Source organism: Lathamus discolor, chromosome 4 (genome assembly GCF_037157495.1).
Source record: "Lathamus discolor isolate bLatDis1 chromosome 4, bLatDis1.hap1, whole genome shotgun sequence".
Lineage (NCBI taxonomy): Eukaryota > Metazoa > Chordata > Aves > Psittaciformes > Psittacidae > Lathamus > Lathamus discolor.
The window spans coordinates 45247095-45272071 of record NC_088887.1 but is presented as its reverse complement, the minus strand read 5'-3'; positions in this window follow the sequence as shown (position 1 = coordinate 45272071).

Below are 24977 nucleotides of genomic sequence, written 5' to 3'. Positions count from 1 at the left end.
GCAGCACAGGCAGCAGCAGGATTTCCAGAGGTCTTCCACTGCCATGGGGAGCAAGCCAACTCGAGTCATCCCCACTGTGGGTATCCTCTGTTAGACTACTTGCAGCTCTCTAACCTGACTGCTTTCTGCTATTATTTTGTGTTAACAAAGCCCATTAAGCTGGGGATTCTGAAAACCCCACTGAGCCTCTTGCTTTTCCAGAACTGCCATATACAGCCTGGCACAGCTGCAATGAGAGTTTCAGAAACACAAAATGAAGCCAATGTAGTAAATTCCCATTGGAAATTATCACTGGCATCTATGAAATTTAACATTATCTTCTGCCCAATATGAAATCTCTTGGCAGAAATCATGCAAATTTGTCTTCACTAAATGTATTAGCAGAGATGGGGAATAACCCTTGCTAATACGTAGACTGCAAATACTTCATAGTCTGCCTGCATCTGAAAAGAACAAAAGAAATGGAAAACTAAAGGAAAAAAAAAAAAAAAAGGAAAAGAAAAGGAAGACAAAGAGAAAAGAAGCGTTTTCCTATTCCATTCAGGATTATTTTTCTCTAAGATGAAAGGCATTGCACAACTAAAAAAATCCTTTTCCCTGCATCTTCCTGGAGAGGGTACCAGATGAATTCCAACTTTTAGATCAATTTAAGGGTTTGTATGGACAAGATCTTCAAGATGTGTGGCTCAACATTTGCACTATTGGCTTCTACATGATCTTGGCCAAGTCAGTTCGTGTTTCAGACTCATTTGCGTTCTGGCAGTGCTACTACAGCCAATTGCCTTTTGAAACTATATTTATTCATAGCATAATCTGAAGATACCTCAGTAATTATTATTTTGCTTGTTTCACTTTTAGGGAAGGTAAAGATACAGGAGAATTTTTCACTTAAAAAAAAAAAAAATCCAACATAAGGACTCAGACCAAGGTGACATTAACCAATCTACTATTAAAGCTTCAGCTCAATATACGGAAACAGTAGTCTCTCAGGACTCCCATGGGTCCTGTTTGGAACTAGATAGTCTTTAAGGTCCCTTCTAACCCAAACCATTCTGTGATTTTGTGATTCTGATTTTGTTTACCCAGGAGAGGAGACACTGTGTGTGTGCCACAGTCTGAGGAGTTGTGTGATTCACAGCAGTGACTGGAGCATAGGCAGAGGCTCCAGGGCACTGCAGGAGGTGTCACTGGGTCTGATGAAGGGATTCAAATGATCATTTCCATTGCAGGTGTAAAGATGAAGCCTTCCAAACTCACATAATTTACATGTCTTTGGAACTTTTCATGCTGATTTTACTTTCTAGCCCAAACAAAAAGCAAACTTCTGATTCCCTAGGAAAAACATTCCTTCTTTTTCTTCGTATTTTTTCTCCTATCACTTGTTTCCTCTCTCCCAGTCCTACGCCTGCAAAACTTTGTGCTAACTTACCAGCTTTCTAAGGGATGCCTTAATCCTGCATATTACAGAATAGTAATGCTTTCCTCGTGGCTGGAGCTTAGACGAGTTGTGCCAAAATAAAAGGAAAAAGAAAAAAAAAATTAAAAAAAACCAAAATCGAAATTACTCAAGAAATCTTTCAAGACAGTCTTGAAAGGAAGAACGAGATATATTAACCTAAACAAAAATCCAGGTGTACAGAACGAGCATATACTGCCTTGATTGAAACGCAGAAACATCCTAATTGTTACAAAATGCTCATAGCAAAAACACTGGTTCCTTAAGTGAACATTTTACTAAATTACAGGCATTTTGTTTCCTCTCATGCATTTCAATAGCATGCATTGACTGAAAATAAAGCACTAAAAGAAATTTGAAGATTCTGTTTACCAAAAAAAAATTTGTTGTGACAGTTAGAGTCTTTTCAGAATGATATTTTAAAATATTACACATCAGCTAAGCACAGAGAAAGCACATAATTTGGCACTAATTTGCCTCCAGCTTGAAATAGAGGGCACATTTCAGTAGAATGTCTTGAGTAACATTAGCAAGGGAATTTAAAGAAGCTCCTAGTATGACTAAGGGGATGGAAAGATCTGTCACTTTGGAAATCCCAGGGACCCAATATCCATACATTTATAATCACAGCAACTTCATTAGTGCACTTTTGAAAGAACTGTAACTGATTAACTGATAATTAACCAGTGAAATTGATTTTTATTTCAGACCGTTAGCCCACACATTGTTACGGCCATTTGACTTAGGGGCAGATAACTTGTTTGCAATTTGGAAAAGCAGAATTGTGGATCAGAATAAGATGTTTTGCCTATAATGAGTCTGGAAGGTTTAGGTTAGTTATCTGTGTGTCATATGTCTTTTATGAACTAGAAACCTTTTCGATTTCATTTTATTCTTCTGACTGTGTAATTGCAATATCCCTGGTCTTTCTGCTAAAACACTGGACTGGCCCTCAAGGTAAACCCAATTCCCAGCCTGCCTACAAATTTCCTCTGGACAAATCTTACTTGCTAAAGGACAACCTCATTTGTTCTCTTTCTTCCTTAATGAAAAAGATGTGGTAATAACCCTCCACCATACAGCCATTGAGGCTTGAGAGTTGTTCAGACACTGTAATGACAAGACACCACCATTTCATTAAGGCTAAGCATTAAGCATTCAGCTAATGGGACTTTTCAAGGAGTTCAGTACAGATGAGGATTGGCATTCACTGTTTGCTAACCAGTCTTCCATCTCGTCTGTCCACAACATTGAGCTGGCGCTGCTTTTTTAAGAAAATGATGTTATCAATGTATGGGGAAATGTATGCCCTGAGAATATTGGTACAGACAACCTGAACACAGCTTAAAGGGACAAGCTTTTGGGCAGTCAATCAAGTCTATCTAAGCTGAAACTGCAGGTCCTCAGAAATGAATGACCAAATTCCCAAATAACTTCAAAAGAGTATCTTTTTAATTTCAGAGGTCAAATTCACTGCTTCAATGAATTTAGAAAATTCATAGAAGATATACAAACTATTACACATTATTCACCTATAAGTGGAAGTTCAGCTCTTAATATTTTTACAAACCTAATCCAAATAACAGTTTCAGTGGCGCTACACCAACATCTGGAAAAGAGAACAATGACAGTAGGCCCCTTGCTTTATCATAAAATGGACAATAAATATAGGCTTGTGAACTACGTAAGCCAGACTAATAAAAATGTTGCTGTGCAGAAGACTAGTAAAACTCTAGCAAAAGCTTAGGAAAGATAAATGCGAAACACTATAGACATCTAAGCTGTGCAAGTCTTATAGCAGTATAACTTATATTTCAGCAAGATAAAAGTATATTTAATCCAATCTACAGAAAACTGCTTTATGAAGGACTGATGTGTTGTATTCTGTGTTCTTCAGCTGAGTACTTTTCTTCCACAGGTCACTTCCACACGTGAGATCATCTCTTTTCTTCAACTTTTACCCAAATTCTTTCCCCTCCATTATGATAGGAAAAAAAATCAATTTCTGTCTTTTAGATTTACAGAAGTCTTTTGCATCTCTTGACTAGGAATTGATCTGATCACTGATGGCAGACTGCTTCAAGGACACTGACACATGTGACATCCACAGAAACCACCCCCATTTCTTAGAAGCATGCAAAAATTTCCTCAGTCCTCTTCATTCTTATTCTCCCATTTCCCCATTCTTTCTCACAAATGTGGGTATCTATCTCAAAGATCTTGATAAAGGACAAATCTTATGGATTTAGATTTATCTTAATTTTATATAAACAGTCATTCCCACCAGCTGTGTTTGCTGCTCTACTGAGCTATGTCATCTTACAGCAAACCCTGACATGCTTCAGCTCCTTTAGAAAGACTTCAGTCATGCAGAGGATTTAGGGATGAAATATTTGCTGAAGTCTCTCCTCCACAAAAAACAACAACAACAAATAAAAAAACCCTAAACAAGCAAACAAAAAAAACCCCACAAAAAACCACCAACCCCAAACCAAGCCAAAACAACACAACCCCAGTGACTGATAATCTGCTTAAACGGCCCTATCATCAGCCATTTTAGGGCAGTGTCATTCACCTAAGGCAACCTTTCAACCCCAGACCTGCTGGGCAAATTTGGCAGCCCAAACATTTCTCTACATGGTTCTGAATAATATGTTCACATTATAAGTAAAAAATCTTTTAATACTGACCTTTATATATTGACCTGAAGTTCAAAACTGCTGCTTGTTTCTGGTAGGGAATGGTTTTTCAACAGCAACACCCTGAGGCACCCTGAAGTAAGAATGAAATTCAACTAGACATTCTCCTCTGCACACCATGCTTGCCAACAGAAGTCAACAAAGTGCTGCAGCAGAAAGGCCAGCTGAGATGAACAACCTGTAGCAATGCTCAAAATTTAGGATAGTGCTGGTACCTATGGGGTTCTATATCTTCCTGAAAGCACACAAAGTTTTTGAACAGTCATTTGAAGGCTGTAGGTCTACTTGGCATTCTCAAAGCATCGTGGCTGCTGTTTTCTCCATGGCTGACCCACCCCAGCAAGATGCCCACACTTTAAAAGCATCGAGGTACCAGGCTCATATACCGGGCTAAGCAGCAATAATTTTGTTGACCTATCCTGACAGACAATGCCATGAACTTACCTGGCAAACTCTTTTATGATTCATGGTCCATATAACGGATGAGAATTTTTCTAAAAGATTAATTTCCTCCAAAGAATACAGACACTTTGCGCTTTGTAATTATGGGGCCAAGAAGTAATGAAAATTAAATTGTAGAAGATTTATTAACTCCATTCTTCCTAAAACAAAACAAACTAACTAACTAACAAAACCACAGAAAACCAGAAAAATAAAATCAGGAAAATTAATTTCTCATGCAAATAATTTAATAAATATAACAGATTTTATTTGTGCCTAGCAAACACCCAAATACTATGGAGTAGGTATGAATCCTATCTGTGCTTAGGGTCCAGAGAGTATCTAGGAACTGTTCACTGCTGACAAAAGGATGAAAGAATCTGAGAATAAAATGCACACATCTAAAGTGGGAAATGAGATTTATGTATGAAAATCAAAATGACAGTCTTGCCCTTTTAAGCAAACTTCATTTGTGGAAAAAAAATAAATCTCAGTACTCAGTTCACACAGAATTCAGAAGTATGTATTTCATGTGTATTTCTACACATATACCTGGGGACCTGCTTACATAAACTCCAGTGAAGAATATGAACACAAAATAATAGTAATAATTTATTTCTATTTTTAGTACCGAATCAGTAATATTGAAGGAAATCAGTACACTGCAATTTCTTTTTCATATACAATTCAGAGGTATTAACAAACACTATCCAAACTTAACATGATTTTTTCTGCCTAAGGCTACATGGAGGAGGACAACATCAATATTTAGTCCATGTACAATTCTTAAAAACACCACCATAATTAAATGATTCAGAACTACTCAATCTTGGAGCCATTATTTTTCTTAGTGCTTCAGAATGTTTCAAAATCCCAACAGAAAGCCTCCATAAAAATGTAGAGATCCCATTGTATATGGTATCAGTAAAAGTCTGTTGTCTACAGCCTCCAACAGAAGCTATGTGGGTTTCTTTGCCTTACAGAATCACAGAATCCCAAGGGTTGGAAGGGACCTAAAAAGATCATCTAGTCCAACCCCCCTGCAAGAGCAGGGTAACCTACAGTACATCACACAGGAACTTGTCCAGGCGGGCCTTGAATATCTCCAGTGTAGGAGACTCCACAACCCCCCTGGGCAACCTGTTCCAGTGCTCTGTCACTCTTACAGTAAAGAAGTTCTTCCTGATGTTAACGTGGAACTTCCTATGTTCCAGTTTACACCCATTGCCCCTTGTCCTATCACTGGATATCACTGAAAAAAGCCTAGCTCCATCATCCTGACACCTACCCTTTACATATTTGTAAACATTGATGAGGTCACCCCTCAGTCTCCTCTTCTGCAAGCTAAAGAGACCCAGCTCCCTCAGCCTCTCCTCATAAGGGAGATGTTCCACTCCCTTAACCATCTTTGTGGCTCTGCGCTGGACTCCTTCAAGCAATTCCCTGTCCTTCTTGAACAGAGGGGCCCAGAACTGGACGCAATATTCCAGATGCGGCCTCACCAAGGCTGAGTAGAGGGGGAGGAGAACCTCTCTTGACCTACTAACCACTCCCTTTCTAATGCACCCTAAGATGCCATTTGCCTTCTTGGCCACAAGAGCACATTGCTGGCTCATGGTCATCCTCCTATCCACCAGGACCCCCTGGAGGATTACAAGTTGTCTCTACTTCCAGCTCTCCAGTACAGGCATGTTAATAGGTAGATTTCCCTCCTCTGGCACATGGTACCCAGGAAGCATTACCAGAGAAGGCATCAGCAAACATACTCCGTTTGTTTTCCCAGTGTCTGTTTAGCCCACCAACACCATACAATCAAACATTCAAGCTTCTTACTGTTTCTCTGGCTTTTTCTGTCCCTCCTGCTGGGAGTTGTTACAACAATGTACATCTCTAGATCCTTGGCTTCCACAAGGAAGTGCCACTTGGAAGCTTCCAGCTCCCAAGGTGCTTTCACAAAGATCCCCACACCTCTTGGGGAAGTCCAGCTAGTACTAAGAAAGAAATTAGATGACTTCCTTTGACAGCTTTTGAAGGTATCAGACTTTATTACTGGCTTTCTCTCCCTCCCCCCCTGCACCCATCTTCATCAACTTTACCTTCTAATTAGATCTCATAAAGATGAATCTCCTCATTTTACTTTAAAGATTCATTGACCCTCTGGCATACTGTTATAACACAGTAACCTGTGAGTACAGTAATTAGGACATTATAAAACATAGAGACGATTGTACCCGTTTCACGTTTAGAGGAAGAGACCTATGCTGAGTTGTAAAGAGAACTGGCTGAGGCAAGACAAGCCCAAAGTGAAGCACAAATTAATATTTTAAGAAAGAAAGTGGATATTATTCATGGAAAGAAGAGATTTATTGGAGCAGCAAACTTCAAGGAGAGGTAAAAAGGACAGCATTGAATTTGCTTCATGAAAGCTCCAGGAGTAGGAAGTAATAAAAAGCAGACAAAACACAGAGGGAAGGGCAGCAATCACTCATTGAGTTTTGTAACACATTCCTAGCACATTAAACTAACTGTAACAGACCACATGATAAGAAACTAGTCAAGAATCACCTCTTATTTACGTGCTGCTCCTAGTGTGACTTGTGACATGAAGGTGGACCAAAATTGTCTTTATATTCATACATTCATAGAACTCCTCAAGGATATTCATGCAAATTCAATAAGCACAACTTAGCTATCAAGGAAATTACAACACCTTTCCTAAAGTATTTTTCTTATGAAGACAACTGGCTCATTTTATTCTTATTTACTATTTCATTGTCTTTCAGGCAATAAAAAAAGTAGAATGTGTCAAAATGTCTGACAACACCAAACACCAACAGAAAAATGGAGCTGCAGAAACAAGTCAGAGCTATACATCACTGAGAGTACAAAGCAGGATTTCAAACACTTGCTTCAGACATCCCTGAAAGTAATGGTTTATGAACCACATCCCTGGCTTTTTAATCAACACAGATATACTGCCTTCAAAACAGGAGTACACTGCACAACACTTATATATATCATTCTTAGATCTACGTCAAAGTAAAGAATGTATTAAGTGTGTACATGGAACTGTACCTACTTGTACCAGTGGACAACATAGCTCATTAAATTGCTAGATTTAATGACAAGTTCGTTAACAGTACAGAGATATCTTCAAAATCCTCTGGAACATCCTGGATTATCTCTTCAGCTTTTCCTCTTACATAATTTTTAATTTTCTTGGTAGTTAATCCTGTTATAGAGGAGGTTTTGAGCAAACACTGTAATTTTTGATTTTATAAAGTGGTATACGATGTGAATTGATTTCCATTATATCCTTTTTCCCTTGTGCCCTTTTGCTGATTAACTCTGCAATAATATTATGTAATGGAGCCCACACATCACCCTTCCCTCTTATAAAACAGTCACATCACACCACGTACTTTTACAGGCACTTCAGAAAAATGCCTTGCTGGTTATAAAACCCACGCACCATTCTTTTTTTTTTTTTTTTCTTCTACTTTTTATTTTCTTCTCCTTTTTATTTTCTTCTCCATGAAGATCCTGATTTGCTTCTTCAACACCAGCTATTTATCCCTGTATCAGTCTGAAAAAAATAGAGAGTATTAGTCTCTCTTGTAAATCCTAAGTAAGTGATGTCAATGATTACAGTTTACAAAACCATTACTGCAGGAGACACCTAAAAGTTCATCAATGAAATAAAGTGCACCTTAAAGTTTAGTGGTATTCCTATTGGTCAAAGCTTTTTCACTTTGTAAAAGCAGGCACACTTTGTGAGCATGTGTGTCTGGGTAACTTGGTTTGTTGTAATTCCAGAAACATCTATCTCCCACGGAGAACCGTGCAGCCAAAGGGAATCAATCAGGTATGATATGACCTGCAGCAAAATATGGGGATCCAGTCCACTGACTTAGGTGCACACCTTCTACCTCACCAGTAGGGTGCCTGTGAAGCTGGTCTCTTAAAGCAAAGCCTTTAATTTCATGTTTGGTGGGTAAGAAGAGAAAAGGTCACGGTGATGCACAGACAAACTTTGAAGACACATAAAAAAAAAATGCATTCTCCTTTCATTTTTTTTACTTATTCTTCATTATATTAGAAGAGGTGGTATCATACCATTCCATCCAAAGCTCCTCATGGTTTGAAAGGAAAGGGTTTCTGGAACAGACAGCTATTGCAGTTTTACTAGGTGTCTAACTAGTGACCATATTCTTTCTGTCAAATATAATCTTTATCAACCATGCTTTGTTCTCACATATGGTAGGAAAAGCTTTTTCTCTAGATGGTGATCATGAGATCTAAGTAAGTGTGGAATGATAATTTTAGCACTTTTTCATTTCAAATGCAGTTCGTGCCACTGATAAACAAACCTCAAAAAACACATTCCAGGCAAAGGCAAAGTTTGTGTACATCCCCGGACACCATCGCTCTCCAACAAGCTTCTACACAGCCTTTCCACAATCAGCATAAGAACTCACATATGTTTCAAATTTGTTTCCATATTTTCCTTTTTGAAAAGCAAAAAGTTTCACAGGAAGCTTTAGAAAAATCTTCCTAAAAAAAACATTGCACAATGCAAGATATTTTCTCTGCTTGTCCAGATCTGACTCCAAACACTGTAAAATCTTGCAAACAATGGGAACTATAGCAGCCAACTGTTGTCTAAGCTGTCAGAAAAGACTGGGAAGCACCTGCAAAGGAGTGAGGGCATTTGGAAGCCTATCAGAGGGATTAAGTAAGGAATAAGAGAATTGTGTGGGTCTTTGAAGGAGGTAGCACAGAAGAGAAAAGAACGGAGAGAAGACGGCAGCATAAGTAACGTTTCAAGGCTGGAAGTGTCACAATCAGGTCAAAAGGGAAAAAATGGCTTTAGCAATTTGTGTGTGTATAACTTGAAGGAAGATCAGAGAGTCTGCTGTTATCATAGACAAGGTAGGATGTAAAGGGGTCTAAAGAAGGAGATTTAAAGTTATTTCAGTCTGCGTTTTCTAACTGTAATATTCAGAGCTTTGGTGTTCTGGCTTTACTTCAGAACACCATCGTAAAAATATAAGCAGCATTCACAACCATTTTTGCTCCACCTTTTTTTTCCACACCCACATTTCATATTTTAAAAAGTCATTTTTAGTGGGTGAAAGGACTGTATTTGTAACAGTGAGTTGTTGGTCCATCTAAACAGCAGGCACAACAAAAAACCTGTCCTTGAGTTTCTATTCTCAATTAGCCTTGCCAACAATGTGTATCAGTTTAGGAAAACATCGCATTTTATCTGGTGGTGGGTAGAGAAGAAGCAAGAAGCAACAACCTTGTATCTCTTAGTTCAGGATTTGTGCCAGCTGCATAGTTTATAGATAGGCTTAGCTTTCTGGCATTTTCTCCTTAATCATATATCTCTATTAACACACACACACTCACACAGTATGAGATGAACACAAGGTTAAGTTTACAAAGTCAGCTACTCAAATGCACTGGAACACCAAAATTCGGGTTGTCTTCAAAAATTAGTATCAGTGGGCATAGAACTGAAGCAACATCTTTCAAATCCACCCTGGTATGTAATCTCCCTGGCTAAGAAGTAACTAGTCTCTTTATTCTATATGGACCAGCTGCTGCCAGGGACAAGAAATGTGGTCAACTAGTGGGCTTTGAAAGTATTTGCTAGCAAAAGCAAATGTACATTGTTGTCCTCCATTCCTCTGCGTGTTCCATTCCTCTGTGTGTTCAATATCCTTGTGTCTCTGCCATTCATCCTCTCACTGCTTTCCAGGTTACTCATTTTCTCTTCTTCTACACCTGCACTAGCACCTGATCCCTCCCTCCTTCCTGCAATACCCAGCCTGTTATGGCTTGTGCTTTTGTGGTCATCCTATCCCACTGGTGTGCTGATGGTTCACCTCCTGCGTCTCCCCCTGCTCCTCCCCTAGTATCCCTATCCTGTGTTGTGCCCTTTCTTTTCACTTTCTGAGCACTAAGACTTGCACACAAAAGTCCTGCTGGCCCACATAGGAAACATCAGTCTCCAAGAGCTCCCCATTTCTGAACTACATTTCTGACCATGTCCCTACTCTCTCCTACCTTGTTCAAGGCAATGATGGACACTTTTTTGATACTACACTTTCAGGACAAACAAAATATTTTTCCTTAATTTTATTCTATGAAACAGTTCTCTCACTTCAGCAGAAATAAAGTATGGAAAGGAAAAGGCTGCTTTTAGGGTCATTTGTCTTCGCACTGATGGCCTGCCTAGAAGATCTAATACAGTCCAATGTTGCTCAGAAAATCCTGATACAGCTTAACTTAGATCATCAGGGAAAAAAGAAAAAAAAAAAAAGGAAAAAGAAAAGAAATTCAGCTGGACCACACTACTAATTGAAATTCACCCTGCAGCAAATGTTCTTGAGTGTACTCTTTCATAGCCCCTGTGGTCAACAGTAAACCATGTTTATGGACTCTGACCATAGATGAATTTCATGATAGGTGATTTTTTTTAAGAAAAGAAACATGAAGTTCTGTTTGTTCAGCATGTCTACAGTCCCAATTGTGGGAGCCAGCATAGTCATACCAATATATCACTGTCACTGCTTGAAAAACAGCCCCAAATTTATGTCAGGCACAGAGCCCTAAAATAAACATATACCGAAGAGTTCTGCGAACAGTAGAAGCAGCGAAGTGTGATTTATTACCGAAGAATTATGTTTGAATTTGCTAACAAAGCTCTGACCAATGCTTTTGCCTCTGTTGAAACTCAGAACACCTATTTCACAACTGAGGATGAAATTGTCAGTCTGTCTCTTACTGGTCCCCATTTTACAAAGTCACTTATCAACTTCAAACCTGTTAAAAAATGGTGTATCTAATTCCTCTACCTCCATGTCAAATTCCGCAAACCAACTTGAAAGTTATTGGAGGAATTTATATATATATATATATATATATTCTCTTCACACAGAGAATGGTGGGAACAATAAATCTTACAGCTATGCAGGAAATTGGAGAATTTTTCATCATTTTCCAAGTATCGACACTATTTTTCTTTCCTAAACATCTCTATAATACCCATTGATTCTGTAGATCATTCCTGAGCTCTTTCAAGGTACTAGAAATGTAAAATTCAAGTTATAACATGAGAGAATTTCAAATACCCTAGTGAGAAATAACTGTTTATAGAGAAATATGTCAAAGCCAGCCTTTAATGCCAACAACTGCTAACACATGTTTGTGCAACAGAGGCACGCAAATTCTGCTGAGGGGCACTTTTATTGGAAACTTCTGGGTCAAGCAACTAAACTAACTTGATTTTCACTTTGTTTCTTAAATGTCCTACTGAGAATATCCAATATAAAGAATCGTGGTGTATTTGATATGATTTCTTCATATTGCAGGAGGTATGTGCAAAATGATGGCACATTTCCATAAGTATAGTTTACACTACAGGGAGCAAACGATTCCAAAAGTCAATGACAGTGAAGACAAAGACCTCCTAATGTGAAGTACCAGAGGTGAAAATTACTGGGGAAATAAGAAAAGAGGGGAAAAAAAGAACTGGTAAGACAGATGGAATAACCCCATATTGCTGAATAACCTACAGCAACTTTCACACCTCTGAGAAATGAAACCCCTTTGAAGAAACGTGGTCATGTAGTATACCTATTGTTATCCTGCCAGCTGATGTGAGTACAGATTACAACCCTATGAAAACTATGTTCTTTCAGGGCACTCAGCAACATATTTGAATACCTGTCCTCTTTGTCCTGTCCTGCCCCGTCCTCTCCTCTCCTGTCCTATTCTTCTTACATCATATTTATCATCGCATGTTGTCAAAATCTTTCAGCTGAATATTACGTAACATGACACAAAATTGTTACATAGTTTTTACAAATTTTCAACAACTATTTTATTCTCCAGCGAATGCACTCCTGAAAATATAAACACACAATATCATGTCATACTAATTTGTGTTTTAAAAAGTCAGCATAATTTTTCAAAATGTAGAGTGAGTTCTTACATTACATTCCTGAAACTACAAGGAGACTAAATTAGACAGAGGGTATCTTTCAGAGTTGGAGCTGGTCTCCAGAGTTAGCACCGAGTTACGCCCCCCCCAGCCATTCCCATGGCCAGAAAATCACAGCTGGTAGGTTTTGGTGAATTTTTTTAGATCACACACTACCAACAAATTTTGAATCTGACTGCCTTTATAAAACTAACCACTGGGTCTTATTTGAGTGTCTATTATCTTCTTGAGTTCAAGGGGAGGCTCTGGGCATAAACTGGTGTTGTGGTTTAAGCCCAGCTGGCAACCCAGACCCATGCAGCTGCTTGCTCACTCCCCCACCTTCCTCCCCCAGCTCCCAGAGGGATGGGGAGGAGAATGGAAAGAATGCAACTTCCATGGGTTGAGATAAGAACAGCCCAGTAACTAAGGTATAACACAGACCACTGCTGCTACCACCAATGATAATAATGAGAACGGAAATAACAAGGGAAGAGAATACAACTGCTCACAACCCACTGACCAATACCCAGACTGACCTGAGCAGCGATCTAGCCCTTCCGGGTAACTGCCGCCATTTTATATACTGGGCATGACGTGCTGTGGTATGGAATACCTCTTTGGTCAGTTTGGGTCAGGTGTCCTGTCTCTGCTTCCTCCCGGTTTCCCCTCCTCCCTGGCAGAGCATGAGAAGCAGAAAGTCCTTGGTCAGAGGAAATATTACTGAGCAACAACTAAAAACATCGGTGTTATCAGCATTGTTCCCAGGCTGAAAGTCAAAAAACACAGCAGCAGCTACTAAGAAAGACAAAAATAACTGCTACTGCTGAACCTAGGACAACTGGACATGTAGAGGTGTCTATGGATCTGAACTCCAGTGACTGTAGGTTATAAATTTGAATTGCAGGTTTTGCGAAAAGTATCTGAAAACTGCTCCCTCCAGAATTTGTCTCTGAAGTGACTGCTAGGGAGGAACTTCATCCACTTAAACTTCAATATTTGCTGTTTTAATGTTTCACGTCTGTGTCGCTCGTGATCCAAACATATTTGAACTGCAAGTCCTAACGATGCATAGCACAAAGTGGTATGACCTTTTAGAGTAGACCTCAGGGTCCTGGTGTTACAACAATAACACAAAAAGATGCTAACAAAACTAAAGAGCTCAAAGTTAAAATTTCTCTTTTAAGATCCATGAAAAGATTTTACTTGAAGAAGTTACCCATTTCTGTGAATAATGAGGCTGCTGCCAGACAGCCTAAGAGATATGTCCCCCCAGGCAGTGGTATACAACTTAAACCAAGTGAAAGAGACTACAATATATTAATTAATCAGTGGACTTCCAGCTTCTCATTAAAAGTCTCCACTGAAATTTCAGTAATTCCTAAGCATTCAAGAACAAAATAGAACCCACATCAGGGATCTAACCAACAACGGATTAATTCAGCAAACTTCTTCACCTAGTGTGGGTATTGAGTTTTAATCCTAAATATAAGGAGGACTAAAGAAGAAAATGCTATAAATACAGAAAGGCCAAGACAAAAACAAACTAATAAAAAACCTATAAAACAAGTACCTGTAAGGCAAGACAAGGCAATTTTTTTCCCATATGGCTGGGAAAAAAACTACAGGAGTTGGATTGCCTGATGCCATTAAGAGTTTTCTCGAAGGAATAAGGATGTTATCATCTACAATTACAGTCTTTACAGTTGAACATCTCTGAAAAGTTTGTTTGTTCTTTAAAATTTGACTCAATACATATAAAATAAAGGTTCGGTTAGTGGAGCATCAGAAGCACCGAATTTGCTGAGACACTCTGAATACCTCATGTCTCCAGTCAGAAGCCAGAAAGCCTGGGTTTCAATTACTTTGTATCTTGTGGTGGAAAGATTTCAGTTGTGTTATGTCATGGCTGAAGTGTGAGTTTATCATACTTACTATCACTTATTAGACACAAGATCAACAAATGGAGGAGAGGATAGGCAGAGGACGAGATAAAAAGGAAGAGACATGCATTGGAGTGCCTGACCGCTCTTTCCCCACGTTTTCCAGCTTTGGTAGACCTCTGAAGTTCTCCCCCCCAAAACAGGTCTCTCCCATGTGTACCTTCAGGATCTTTCCCAGAACTGATCTCTGTGAATACTCTGCTGCTCTGTCAGATGTCACCGAGTGATTGGAGGCTTCAAGGTTACTAAGGATGAGCAGGACACATGTGCATATGAACCACCATGGCATAAAACTTTTCCTTCAGGAAACCAGGCTAAGACCAAATCCTTTGACATGTATGTTCTATGGCATACAGTCACGAGGAAGTGTTGCAGGACTGTCGTGGTTTAAACAAAGTCAGCCATAAATCACACAGCTTGTTTACTCACTCCCCCCCTTCTTGCCCTCCCCCTACTCCCAGAGGGACGGAGGAGAATCGAAAAGAATGCAACTCCCACGGGTTGAGATAAGAACAATTTAGTAACTAAGGTGTAACAGAAACCACTGCTGCTACCACCAATAATAATAATGATAAAGGAAATAACAAGAGGAAAAAATAAAACACCTCAACACCAGCCGACCGATAAGTCACCCAACCCCACCCGACCGAGCACCGACCAATACCTCTTCCAACCCTGCAGTGCCTAGCCCTTCCGGGTAACTCTCCGTTACATCCTGGGCATGACGTGCTGTGGTCAGTTTGGGTCAGGTGTCCTGTCTCTGCATCCTCCCGGCCTCCCCTCCTCCCCGGCAGAGCATGAGGCTCAGAAAGTCCTTGGTCAGACCAAACATTTGTGTTATCAGCTCTGTTCCCAGGCCTAAAGTCAAAACACAGTGCTGCACCAGCTACTAAGAAGGAGAAAAATAACTGCTACTGCTGAACCCAGGACAAGGACAAGAAGGCATCAAGAAGGAATCATCTTCATCTTTGGGAACCACATAAATACAGTATTCTAGGAAATTTTATAGTGTCTTCAACTACTGTATGTTTTCCTAAAAAGTCTTGTGCTTTTCAAAAGAAAAAAAAAAAATACGAAAAAAATTTTCATTTTTCTAAGAGATCCACTTTTCATCTTCTGCATGGTGTTACAAGTTCATGAGGATAAAAAAAAGATAGGAAGGCAAGAAAAGGCAGTAAGTCCATGCTGTTTATTCTAAAAAGCAATGTTAGTGTTTCAGTCAGCTATCTGACTAAATTGTCCTCCACTTTGAGTTTTAGTGTGACTTTGAAATTAGGTTTGCTGTAACTTAAAAAGCTATAGAAAAATGTATTTCAGGGAATGCTGAGTTTCTCCTTACCAAGAGACACAGCCATTTTTTTTGATAACTTAAGTCAGGACAACCCTAGAAGGGTTTCTCATCAGTCTACTGACAAAATGCTATATATGCAAGGCACTCAAGACCTAAGGAAGTTATAAAGGTCTTAAAGAATCGTAAAGAAACATGGAGACTGCACTAGAGTGGTCCTCTCAGCTGCACAATGTAAATTTATACATTATTTTTCTGTATCTCAACCTCAATGCCAGGGATTTATTCAGTGCATGGAAGTATGAGGATGAACAATGTTTTTTCTCACCTTTATAGAAAGCAGTTCTATAAGTGCAATGAGCAGATATTCTGCACAATGCAATGACAGAGAGAGAGGCTTGAATTTTAAGCTCAATTATCCTGTGCCAAAGGAGCTCCAAAACTTTCTACAGAAAGTGAGGAATTTCTCAGTATGGGAGAATTGGTGGTTTATTTCTGTTTAGACTCAGTATCTATTTCTATTTTTCCCATATTTTAGAAGATGATGTTAACGATCCTGCTTCAAGTCTGCTTCAAGATAGAAAGAGTGTAGAAATATCTAATAGATCATCTGGGTTACATACCTAAATTGGAGCATATTTGAACTATTTGTGTTCTCTTCAAAGAGGCGGTGTTTTAAGTGAAAATTAATGTTTAAATCTGTGGAGCTAAATGTAGAAAATATTGTTGATTAATAAATGTTCTTGACTGAGTAATTCAACAGAACAAGACATGGAAAGAGAAAAGATCTAAGTATTATGTTAATAAGCTTGCAAAAGAGGTGGTGAGGGTAACACCTGTGAGCTATATATAGTAGGGGGCAGAGGAATAACAAGACAGCTGCTGTCAGAGATGGAAAGACACACCTAAAGGATAAGTTATTCCATCTAACAATCTCAAGCTCAGGGATCTACAGATCTCCCATGGGCTTTGACTTTTCTTAGTTTGTAATCTTCCATTTCTTCTGTGAGTTGTAGTACCATGAGCATACTATATTTCATTTGTATTGAGGATAATTTGATTTTTTGTTAAATTTGTTTTGTGTCAAATGAGAACCCAAATTGTATTATCTGTATTAATGTATACAATGAATAGCATTTTTTAACCAGTTGAATGACATTTTGTTAATTTTGGAAAGATCAGTAGGACAGCAAGGTGAAACCTATCATTGGCCCAGACCGGGAATTAAAAAAAAAAAAGCATTATTTTCAGAAATACCTGTTAGCTCTTGTACCTCTCCCACTTTCCTCAATACAGATGACGTACTACAAGCACATGTGATTTACAAGCACAAGCACAAATTTATCTGACACCATGACATTGATGAAAAATGTTTAGAAGTTCAAGCTAACTAATAATTGGAAATGCAAATAAGAATTTGTAGTAAAGCTTGGACCACTGATAGACTAATTTAACCTGTAGTCAGAACACTAATTCATAGGTGTTTTATATTAAGAGCAGGTAATCCAGAGTTTTTATTTATCCCTTTCTGGTAAAATTGCTGTGAAAATCCAGAAGATTCCACCCACAGTGACTTTGAATTGTAATTATGCTGACCTTTAAAAATCAACAACACTTTGTGGGCTTGTTCATATCTTGCCCTTCAGTGACAACTATGACAAAATCAATGGCAGACTGTCAGTATCTTGGACCATGGACTTTTCAGTGAATCACCAACTCTTCAGATCCATTGTTATTCATGGTCCAATTTTTTCCTCAAGCCAGAGATCACTGGTGTGGGAAGTACAAGATGTCAGTTGTGACTCTGGCTCACCTATACTGTACATCTATACTCCACCTCAGTGACTCTCAGTGTAATGTACTTGTTATATTCTTGAAATACCAGGGGGTTTCACATTGGGGAATTCAGCTCCTGGGCTGCTTTTATGGAAGCTGCTTGAGAAACTCTGGCTGGATGTAAACCCATCCTAAGCTGTGTGACTCACATGGCTGCCTCCACTATGCCTATTCTTCCTCAAAACTCTGTGTTGCTGCTTCTGATTCACGTGAGCTGTAGGGGTTGTCTAATCTCAGAGTTCAGGGCACATTCTTCAGTGGCGTGGACCTCACCCTTTATGAACTGAAGTCTCAATATATCACTGGTACTGGCAAAGTCTCAAAAGAGCTATTTTATCAATGGCAGCTAGCAAACTTGTGATGGCAACCCTACAGCAGGGTGGGAGAAAGAATGGATAGAAAAGTTTTAACTTGGAGTTAGCTCTCTTGCATTGGTATAACTGCAGTTACCATTCTTTCAAGATTACTAAGTACAATATTTTCCTTTGAGTGTTTCATTTGATGAGGCTCTTTCCCTTGCTTCTCTAGCAAATTTGAGAATACTTATGTTTCTACTAATCTTCTACTAAGATATTTTTCATCTTTTGTTTTATGATCTCACATTGGTTTTCCTTCGATGGAACAACTCTTTTGTTAAGGATCTTCTCTGTCATTTGGATATAACAGTCTTTGAAAGAAATTAGTCCGTGATTAGTCCCTGCCCATTTCTCTTCTCTCTCTTTGCCTTTTCTTAAACTTATCCCCAAATTTCTGTGAAATCACAGATTTCAACTTAAAACTTGGATTCCTAAGATTGAAACATATGGAATGAGATCTGAAGATATCCCTTTTTCTCTCAGTCGCTACGCGCATGTTTTTCTGCTTCTGTCCTTTACCTTTGCCACATCTGTACTGGACAGCCCTTTAAAAGAGAGAACGAAATGGATTTTCTGCCTCTCTGGTGTCATTTCTTTCTCCCATTGTTTCTGTGGAAGGATCAAAGACATCTACTGAGATAGCAGGAAAAGTTTTAAAATGTGTTTTTCCTCCAGTTTCCTGCTGGTCTGCCTGAGGCTCTTTCTTTTCCCATTTACAGCACTGGTAGCTTCATTAACAAGAGGTTACAACTACCATACCTGCCTTGATTCTCCAAGGAGTGTCCTCTCTCCCTGTCTTTGACTACCTGTTTTCCCACCGCTGCACATTAAAACTAAGCCTTTTTCCAGCTAATTTGACCTGGTCAGCAACAACAAAAGCAGCCCTAGCCTGAAGGTATATCCTGGTTGAAGGAATCCCTACTGGATTCATGCCTCCTTACCTGGCACAGAGCCTCCTGCGTACCTCATAGAGCTGTGGGAACATGGATACAGACCAGGAAAAGGGGGGCAGCTGAGGCTCCTGGTGCCTTAGCCATTTGTGACTCGTTCTTAATCATCTGTTGGAACTATGTCTCACTCACCTTAGCCAGAACTGGTCTCCATGCTAGTCAAATTTAAACAGAAGAAACAAATAGGTAAGATTTCAGAGCATGTGCAACCTACTCCTCCTCACCACCTAGGGACTAAAAGTTTTGTCACTGTCAACAGGCTGGGCTCGGATTAGCACATCACACTTACTTCGAGGAGTTGTAAAATGTCTGCCTTTTCTGCATAAGAAAACAATTTGGAGGAACTCCCAAAACAGTGAAGGGAAACAGGCAAAGGTAAATCAACTCAACATAGAAACCATAAGAACAATCATTCTGAGCCAGTGAAGGAAGCTGACAAAGGATTTACCAGCAACCTCTAGAAGTTCAGAAAATCAGTAGCAAAGAATGCTCTGCCACCACAACATGTAGCTCATCAGTTAATTTTTTATTAAATCAGATAATGCTGAAAATAGAAGGACCTCCCAAGAGCTTATTTTGCACCAAGGAGGTGCCAATTCTGTTGGGATCTGAATAAGAAAGGCATAAGTACCTTATCGTATAAAGAACAGAAGTACTATAAAAGGTGATAGAGATAATAGAGAAGGTGACAGCACTTCTGATACTAACAGATCTAATAAAAAAGGTAATGACAATGTTATCCACCTGATGAAGCTGGAAACCCCAACTATCCCAGCACTGGAAGAGCCCTTCACATGAACCATGGCACAATGTACATATCCTGTCTGTGGCCAGGTTAATTGTCATTGTGGTGTAGGGCTTTCACAGGACTTTCTTAGAAGTAAATAATTCTATTTATGAATTCTGCTGCCAGGTAAAGGAATACTTAGGAAGATATGCTGCTTCATCTCAAGATAAGATAAAGAACGTAGATGCGGTTGTCCACATGTACTGTGTGGGACCCATGCACAGACATCTCTATTTATCAGTTAAGTTGGTCCAGGAGTCACCAAGTTGGTTGAGTGTCATACTCCTACATATCTCCACGGGAAAGAGATGAGGATAGTCATGAGATGGGCTCAGGTTATTTATCATGCAGTTACCCCATCTTCTGCAGGAGCCAACTACACAGATCAAGTGAATCACAGGAAATTTGCTCTAACCCAATGCCTCACTCTCCTTCCATACAGCAAAGAAAATGTCATATTTTGTGAAAATCAGTTAGTTACTGGAAGATTGTTTAGCTGAGTCAGAAAAGGACTGGAAACAAAGCTGCAATCTACAGTCTCGGTACATTTAAATGTTTCCTTGATTTTGTAAACAAGGTTGAATTGACAGGTAAAATAGCAATGTCCATTCTGTCTGCCTTTGAAAACAACTGTCAAGGAGGATCAAATCCAACATTATTTCCAGTCTACAAGTAAGCTCTGAAAAGCACTGTACTGCATGTATTTCTCAGTCATGCTTTGCTCCTTTTGTACTGCTCTGGCACAAATGGGCTCTCAAACCAGCTGATAATCCACAGAATCCACAGAATCCCAAGGGTTGGAAGGGACCTAAAAAGATCATCTAGTCCAACCCCCCTGCAAGAGCAGGGTAACCTACAGTACATCACACAGGAACTTGTCCAGGCGGGCCTTGAATATCTCCAGTGTAGGAGACTCCACAACCCCCCTGGGCAACCTGTTCCAGTGCTCTGTCACTCTTACAGTAAAGAAGTTCTTCCTGATGTTAACGTGGAACTTCCTATGCTCCAGTTTACACCCATTGCCCCTTGTCCTATCACTGGATATCACTGAAAAAAGCCTAGCTCCATCATCCTGACACCTACCCTTTACATATTTGTAAACATTGATGAGGTCACCCCTCAGTCTCCTCTTTTGCAAGCTAAAGAGACCCAGCTCCCTCAGCCTCTCCTCATAAGGGAGATGTTCCACTCCCTTAATCATCTTTGTGGCTCTGCGCTGGACTCCTTCAAGCAATTCCCTGTCCTTCTTGAATTGAGGGGCCCAGAACTGGACACAGTATTCCAGATGCGGCCTCACCAAGGCTGAGTAGAGGGGGAGGAGAACCTCTCTTGACCTACTAACCACTCCCTTTCTAATGCACCCTAAGATGCCATTTGCCTTCTTGGCCACAAGAGCACATTGCTGGCTCATGGTCATCCTCCTATCCACCAGGACCCCCAGGTCCCTTTCCCCTTCACTATTTTCCAGCAGGTCAACCCCCAACCTGTACTGGTACATGGGGTTGTTCTTCCCCAGATGCAAGACTCTACACTTGCCCTTGTTAAATTTCATCAAGTTTCTCCCCGCCCAACTCTCCAGCCTGTCCAGGTCTCGCTGAATGGCAGCACAGTCCTCTGGTGTGTCAGCCACTCCTCCCAGTTTTGTGTCATCAGCAAACTTGCTGAGGGTGCACTCAGTTCCCTCATCCAGGTCATTGATGAAAATATTAAACAGCACCGGTCCCAGCACCGACCCCTGAGGAACTCCACTAGTCACAGACCTCCAGCTAGATTCTGCGCCATTGACCACAGCTCTCTGCCTTCTTCCTTTCAACCAGTTCTCGATCCACCTCACTACTTGATCGTCAAGCCCACACTTCCTTAGCTTATCTATGAGGATGCTGTGGGAGACAGTATCAAATGCCTTACTGAAATCAAGAAAAACTACATCTACCGCTCTACCATCATCCCTCCACTTAGTCACTTCCTCATAGAAGGCTATAAGGTTGGTCATACATGACTTCCCCCTCATAAAACCATGTTGGCTGTTCTTAATGACCCCCTCATCCTTGATATGCCTAGTGATGGAGTCAAGAATAAGTTGTTCCATCATCTTTCCAGGGATGGAGGTAAGGCTGACCGGTCTATAATTACCCGGGTCCTCCTTCTTGCCCTTCTTATAGATTGGTGTGACCTTTGCCATCCGCCAATCCTCAGGCACCTCGCCCGTTTCCCACGACTTACCAAAGATGATGGAAAGTGGCCTAGCAATGACCTCCGCCAGCTCCCTCAGCACCCGTGGGTGCATTCCATCCGGACCCATCGATTTACAGATGTCCAGATTGCATAGCTGATCCCTAACCCAATCCTCATCTACCAAAGCAAACTCCTCCTTTGTCCTGACTCCTTCTGGGGCTATAGAAATCCGGGGCCCTCGGGGAGAGTCTGCAGGAGTAAAGACAGAGGCAAAGAAGGCATTCAGCACCTCTGCCTTCTTTATATCCTCTGTCTCCAGGGTACCCACTTCGTTCAGCAGTGGGCCTATATTGCCTCTTGTGTTAGTTTTATTTGCTATGTATTTGAAGAAGCCCTTTCTATTGTCTTTAACCCGACTAGCAAGATTGAGTTCCAAGGAGGCCTTAGCTGTCCTAATTGCCTCCCTACATCCTCTAACAACTGTCCTATATTCCTCCCAAGCGGCCAGCCCCTCCTTCCATAATCCATAGATTCTCCTTTTCCACTTGAGTTTGCCCAGCAGCTCCTTGTTTAACCACGCCGGTCTCCTAGATCCCTTACTTGACTTCCTACTTATTGGGACGCTCCGATCCTGAGCTTGGAAGAAGCGGTCCTTGAATGCTAACCAACTATCTTGAGCCCCTTTACCGCCTAGTACACTTTCCCATGAGACCTCCCTTAGCAGTTGACTGAAGAGGCCAAAGTTGGCCCTTCGGAAATCCAGAACTGTGGCTTTGCTAGGTATTCTATTCCTCCCACACAGGATCCTAAACTCCACCATCTCATGGTCACTGCAGCCAAGGCTGCCATTGACCGTCACCACTTCGACCAAACCCTCCTTGTTGGCGAGTACTAAATCTAGCAGCGCTGCTCCCCTAGTTGGTACGTCCACCATTTGCATTAAGAAATTATCATCAATGCACTCGAGGAACCTCCTAGACTGTGAATGACTGGCTGTGTGAGTCTTCCAGCAAATATCGGGGTAATTAAAGTCCCCCACGACGACTAAGGCATGTAGTCGCGAGGCTACTTCCAGTTGCCTGTAGAAAGCCTCATCAACTCCTTCGTCCTGATCAGGAGGTCTGTAATAGACCCCCACAACTGTATCACCCGTGCCAGTCAGCCCCTTGATTCGTACCCAAAATAATGGGTTATAATGCTAATATGGTTATAATGCTATAATGGTTAATAATGCTGGTTACCTTGGAGGGACAGACAAGAGGAGTTTCACATGAGAAGACAGAACATTTCTCACTTCTAGGTCTTGTGTGCCTTGCCACCGGGGAAAGATCTTCACCCTCTGGACACTGATTTCTGTACCAAGGAACATGTGTGTGGCCCTGCTGCAACCACAAGATGGTCCACCTTGGGCAGAAAGTTCAAACAAGCTCAGCATCCCCATCTTTGAAGATAAATTGCAGCAATTCACAAGTTCTAACTTCTTCTTATTAGCATCTGGAATTGACCAGTCATACCAGTTCTGTTTAACAAGCTGACTCTTGACTAAAATATCAGACCTCTAGAATGATACTCTGCTTTACCTATAATTATGCCCTGATTTGCAAAAGGCAGATGAAATTGGGAGTTGGATGCCCTCTATTTTTGTGCAAAGTGTGTAACAGACATGTAGAAAACTTAGTCTACCATCAAAACTTTCTTCATAGGAGGCTAGCTGGCAGATAAATCTGTCATATGGCTCAGACAGACTCAGAAGTAATGAAACCATTGGGGTAGAATCTTGACAGTCAAATCTTTGCCTTTTGTACTGTCTAAAGCCCCAGCTGAAGTGGGAATTACACTCACCAGAAACGTCTCTTTATGTCATTTCATAACATTTTGCACAGGAAAAAAGTTCTATGAATCATACCTTGGTTTGCTCCAGAGACCACTACTAATTCAGCTTCAAAAAATCAGTCCTCTCCTTATGTGCATTTCTGAAATACCTTCTGAGCACAGTGCTAATTATTTGCAGCATTTTATAGCCATTTACAAAACCATTGGATACCAGATTCTTGTTAGACACAAGCAAAACCTCAAACTTGCTGAAGCCCAGGACTGCTGTGCTGGTTTAGGTGTTAAGTCCCCCTTGAAATACACAGTAGTCTGTCATGGTTTAAACCCAGCAGGTAACTCAGAACCATGCAGTCACTCACTCACTCCCCCACCTTTCTTCCTCCCCCTGCTCCCAGAGGGATGGGGAGGAGAATCAAAAGAATATAGCTCCCATGGGTTAAGATTAGAACAGTTCAGTAACTAAGGTATAACACAAATCACTACTGCTACTACCAGTAAGAATAATGATAAGGGAAATAACAAGGGAAGAGAATACAACTGCTCACCACCTGCCAACTGATACCCAGCTTGACCCGAGCAGTGACCTAGCCATTCCGGGTAACTGCCCCAGGTTAAATATTGAGCATGACGTGCTGTAGTATGGAACACCTCATTGGCCAGTTTGGGTCAGGTGTCCTGTCTCTGCTTCTTCCCAGTTTCCCCTCCTCCCTGGCAGAGCATGAGACTCAGAAAGTCCTTGGTCAGAGGAAACATTACTGAGCAACAACTAAAAACACCGGTGTTATCAGCGCTGTTCCCAGGCTGAAAGTCAAAAACACAGCACTGCACCAGCTACTAAGAAGGAGAAAAATAACTGTTACTGCTGAACCCAGGACATAGTCAGAACACTAACAAGCTGCCTTGCTGGGGCTGACCCTGACCTGGTAAGTGAGGGTCTCCTACAACTTAGTGACTGTGCTGGAGGACATCTCGGGGAGGAGACTCTTGCTTCATGTCAGCCAGCTGGAGAAGCACTACATCTTCCTTCCTGCTTGGGCTTGGTGACAGCAGTACCATTGCTTTTCATGGCCTCAGAAGGTGAATGTCGGTCTATTCAGACCTTCCCAAACCTATTTTAATTTTATTTGTGATGTTTTTATTGAGGCCATATTTGGACAACTGTGGAGAGGAGTAAGCTGATAATTCTGCTGTGGTGGCTGTTCCCCAGTGCTGGTACAAAC